Source organism: Poecilia formosa, unplaced genomic scaffold (genome assembly GCF_000485575.1).
Source record: "Poecilia formosa unplaced genomic scaffold, Poecilia_formosa-5.1.2 Scaffold99, whole genome shotgun sequence".
Classification (NCBI taxonomy): Eukaryota; Metazoa; Chordata; class Actinopteri; order Cyprinodontiformes; family Poeciliidae; genus Poecilia; species Poecilia formosa.
Window position 1 is genome coordinate 1,844,910 of NW_006800038.1, and position 5,488 is coordinate 1,850,397.

The following is a 5,488-nucleotide window of genomic DNA, read 5'->3' on the forward strand; positions in this document are numbered from 1 at the left end:
TCCATAAGGTAGACCTTATTGGTCCATAAGGTAGACCTTATTGGTCTATAAGGTAGACCTTATTGGTCCATAAGGTAGACCTTATTGGTCCATAAGGTAGACCTTATTGGTCTATAAAGTAGACCAATAAGGTCTACCTTATGGAGACTTTATTGGCCTCCATAAGGTAATTGGTTGGGGATAATAAAATGAACTAAAATGTGCTAAAATATATTCCTTCCAAAACAGGTTTTGCATCTTACTTTGGAGCTGTTTGTGTGTGTGTGTGTGTGTGTGTGTGTGTGTGTGTGTGTGTGTGTGTGTGCGTGTTCATACCCCTTGCCTGAAAAGAAATGGATGTAGTCACGATGTCGAAAGGTTCGTGGGACAAAACGAATGCAAGTGAGCCCATGGAATCTCTTTAGGCCATCAATGATGAACTTGCGTTGTGTCTGAGCTACAAATTAATTAATTTAATAAATTAAATTACGTTAAATTAATTGAAAATTTTACATAAATAATATTAAATAAATATTAATGTTGTTAATCATCCAGTCGGTTCTGCTCACAGAAGTCAGAGGAGATCTCGTAGGGCACGTTAACAAAGCATCCGGATTTGGGCCACTTGCAGCCTCTGGCGGTGCATGGGTCCGCATTCCTGGTCCGAGTGTCGGGGATGGCGATGTCATCAAGCAGCTCAGGGGTTTCAACTGCAAATCAAACACAAACCCCCAAAAATCAACATCAGTATTAAAATAATGACAAACCAATTAAATTAATTTGGTTTCAGGGAAGATTCAAATTAATTCCGATGGGAAGGAGGGTTATGGGATACGATCTAAACTTTGGCATCAGTGCTAAAAGTATACTTAACTTTTAGCACTGTTTTTGTGTTATTCTCCTACTGTCTTCTCTAAAGTTTAGATCGTATCCCATAACCCTCCTTCCTGTCAGAATTAATTTGAATCTTCCCTGAAACCAAACTATTCAACTCATTAAACGTGAAACCATCTTCATCTGTTTTCTACATTTTACGTAACACAAAAGCTGTTTAGTTCTTTCTGCTGCAAACCAAACATCCAATGCAAACAAGGCAACCTGAATCTTGATCAATTTTGCCACAATGACTTCATCAGAATGTTTCTTTAAATTATGAATATTCAGTTATTACATTGCAATAAAAACCTGTACATTTATCATTTAGCAAAGGTAAAACATTCTCTTTCTTAATCATGTATATTAAGACATGATGCCAGTGAAAACACAGAAAAAGTATTACGGTACATAATTTTATGTTCGATAAACTCACCATCATCCTCATCATCAACTGGTGTGCTCTGCAAAATAAATAAATAAAAATGACAATCATGTGCCTTCTAAAAATATTTTTCAAGGCAAAAGATTATTTTTCTATTAAACAAAATATAAGTTATTACTGCTGTTTTCATTTTGCCTAAATTTAAAATAATTATTTATATTGATTAATTTCCAAGTGCAGATGCTAGTTTATTTTAGCTGAGTTTTGTAATCATTTTCAATGATTATAATACTTTCACTGAGCATAAACTTGAGTTTTACCTCATTATTTCAAACTTACCAGCAGGACATTTGTCACTGAGAACAAAAGGAGGAAGAGGACGGCTGGAATCATGATGAAGGTGACCTAAAGGCAAATCACAAACAGTGATTCATCCACAAAGATCTGCCAAGTGACAAACATGCATCAAAGAATAGGAAAACATTTCAAAGAATCTGCAAAAACAGTTAACTATCAGTTCAGTGACATTATCATGGTGTGTATAGAGAAGCGGAGAACCTTCCAGATGCTGCAGGAGTTTGATGCAGGATGCAGTTCAGGTTTGCCTCTTCTCCATTTTTATGCAGCTCACAGGGAGTGGCTGAACTCCACCGTTTGGGTTTTCACAGGCTTGAAACATTTTAAAACCACCACATTTTCAGAACAGGGAACTAACATCTAATGAATAACAGCAGCAACCAGAAACATCACCAGAGCTGGAAGATTCATGTCACCAGAATCAACAACAGTTAGAGGAGTGAAGTTAATATCAAGTTTGTCCTAAATGAAATCATCACAAGTAAGAAAATAAACATGCAGTTTGATTATCTAAAAAGCAAAACATGATTATAATCTAAGGAAAAATATCTAAAAGAAGAAGTCCTAACTTGTTCATACTGCAAATTTTCCTGACACAAGTCAACGTTTTGGTAATTTAAATCTGATTTCTTTATAACAGGGGGGCCCAAAGTCGGTCCTGGAGGCCCGGCATCCTGCACGTTTTAGTTATCGCCCTGGTTGTAGTAACAACTTTCCAGCTTGTCAGTGTTCCTCTTAGGGTTTTTAATGAGCCATCATTTGATCCAGGTGTGTTAAACCAGGGAGAGAACTAAAACATGCAGGATGCCGGGCCTCCAGGACCCACTTTGGGGACCTCTACTTCATAAGGTCAATGTTCCACTAGCTTTCTTTTTTAAAAGAAAGTCTCATGACCAAGATAAATGGAAAGTGTTGAGTTTTCTTTTATCATTTTGTATAGATTTAATGCAACTTCCTCTTTAAGCAACAAACAGCAAATGAATACAAGGAAACTAAACAGTTCAAAAGAATACAGAAGATCCTGTTCAATGCTATACTTCTGTGCCGGGACAAAATGAAAACATATATGTAGTATTTTTTTTATGGGGTTTTATTTATGTAACACTTTTAAATAGTTTCATTCTTGTATCTCTTACCGACATTATAAGTTCACAAAAGAAGGCAAGATGGCAATAATATTGTCAAAAGTCAACAATGAACACAAAACAATAATAAAGAGAGATAAAAACAACAAATAATGAAATCTTTTCTGTGGTAAGACAGTCCACACATTCTGCTCATCATGGTATTTTTTACCGGTCATAAAGTGAACAGTGAGTATTACTGTGTTAAAAGGCCATGACTGGGCTCCAGCAAATATGACAGCTGGTTTTTAAAACCTTACAGAGGATGTGAGATAAAAGCCCCAAACGTTCTGGATCCATGTGTTAAATGTGGGAGGCTCTGGTTTTAGCCTTCGAATGGTTGTGCATTTCAGTGTATAAGTAGTATTTTAAAAGTAAATCCATTTAAATTATCAACAATTTGGCATTATTAACTCAGCAAATGTTTTCCGTTTCTTTTTATTCAGATTCTGTTCCTTTCTTTAGGATAATTTAAAGAAGCTCACAAAGGGAAGTTGATTTTATCTTTAGGAGGAACTTGGTTTGCTTTTCTTAGACTGTGCTTACCTCATTACCACGAAGCACATTTTCATCACTAGATGCATGCAACACTGAAGCAACATCAAGTCCCAGAACATCATCGACGCTTGGTTTCTATATGTGTGAGAAGAGATGTTCATGTTAAAGCCATTGCAGCAAAATGCAGAAGTAGAAGTAGAAAAATAACGTTGCAAGATTAGGCTTCTTCTAAAGCAGCATTTCAATCTGGTTGAGTTCTGGTCTTGAGTTCATTGAAACACATTGATTAAATTTTTGTTCAGCTGTTCAGCTCTAGATTTGTTGATGTGTTCTGGATTATATTTCTATTAATGAACCAATTTGCTCTGAGTTTGGTACCAGGTTTCAGGTGTCTGTTTTTGTTTTCAGTTGCAACAAAAAATATATTTCACTGGATTTGTGCTGATGGGTCAGCATAAGGCATTGCATAGTTGTAAAAGAAAACAACAAAGGCTCCCTCCTTTTAAACATGCCACAGTATGTTCACATTTCGCAGGTTTTTCTTCTTCCATTCGTGTTTCTACTGCTTCTAAAAACAGTCCAAGCACTTGTCAATACGTTTATGTTTTTTGATGACTGAAAAATGACCAGTTTCAATAACCTAAGGAAGGTAACTTCACAAATCAGCAAGCCCAGCCTTCACCAAGCAACCCAAACAGATCCCCAGCCCATTTGGTCAGCTGGTTTCCCCACTGTACGCACTGTGCAATGGCTGCTGGAAAAGACAAGTGTTTTGTTGTTGACCTACCATCCAGAAACCACTTGCTGCATTCTTGTTGGTTGTGCAGGAGGCTCCACTTCTGCTTTTCAAAAATGTACGGTTGTATAATTGCACATCTCTTTGCAGCTATTTTCATGTGTGAGTGTAAACATTGACTTGGGGGTCGTGACCAGCAGTACCTTGTTTGGATTTAAAGTGACAGAGGCCCTAAGCAGCTCATTCAGACATGAGTTCAAAATAGGCAGAACTGAGCAGACATAAATCTCAATTTGTGCAATAAATAAATAAATAAATGAATAAAAAAAAATGTAATGAACATTTTTTTGTATCTCCCATGTTGCTATGCTAACCTGTTCAAGGAAGTATATCATGAGGTACCGTCCATTTAGTGCTTTGGTATCTTTTGTGGTTTTTCTTGATATTTTCTCCACCATTTTCTTGTTATACTTCCCTAAAGCTCACACAGCTTCCTCTTAAGCTGTTATATTCACACATTAAGAAAATGACAACACCCAGATTAAAAAAAAGAAATTGAACATGAAACCTGTTTTTTTTTTTTTAGAAAACGGTCATGATAACAAAGTTACCATGACTCTCAATGCGGGCAGAGAATAAAAGGAAAGACACTCTGTGATCAGATATTTTGTTGTAGAGGTCAGAGTTTGTGTTTTCTTTTCAACTTTTGTCATTTTTTAACTGCATTTTTATGCTGAAGTTTTTGAACTTTAATTTGAGTAAATATCTGACTGAGACACTTTTACTTATAGTTAATTATCTAGAAAAAAAAGCTGAGTACTTTGTCCACTTTGTCCACCACTGAGCACTGGACACAGCTGGCCAATAAACAGAATGAATTGCTTGATTGCTTGGAATTGCCTCTGTGAGAAAAGGAAGAGCATCACTGGAAAAATAGCAAGTTAATGAACTGCAGGTGTGAAAAATTCCTGAGTTGTAACTGTGAGGCATAAAATATGATAAGTTTTACAACAATTTTTTTTCCCGTACAAATTACACTGTAAAGACACTGTAAAGACCTAATCCCTCAGCTTTCAGTAAAATGTACAATATGCTACCGCCGTAAACACTACAGGTTTAGTGTCAGCATAGATGTAAAATAGAGCTGTTATATGCATTTGTTGAAATTAATCAGTAAAGAAAATTTTACCACAACTTTCTGTTGCTTGAGATATGATACTTTATTGGGCAAAAAAGATGACATAGTTGTGTGCAAATCAGAATTTTCTTACTCAATAAATGCATTTTTTTTTTTCATTAAAGCCAATAATGATGTTACTTTTTAAAAAAAACTACTGATCAGGTCCAAAATCTGACTCTGACTCGAACCTTCAAAGTCACATAAAGACAGTTACAAAGTCGGCCTTCGATCACTGGAAGAACATTTCCAAGATTAAAGGACTAATGTCCCAGTATGATCTAGAGAAGCTCTATCATGCGATTATCTTTAGTCACATTGATAACTGCAACAGTTCCTTCACAGGTCTGCCTAAAGTC

The 5,488-nt window shown here is 36.0% G+C and overlaps 1 protein-coding gene across 1 annotated transcript in view; it reads right to left on the reverse strand.

The window, feature by feature from the left end:
- The window catches only part of LOC103142699 (high choriolytic enzyme 1-like), a 10,824-nt gene that overhangs the window by 3,911 nt on the left and 1,425 nt on the right, over window positions 1–5,488 (reverse strand). The gene's annotated exons all lie outside the window — the stretch shown is intronic.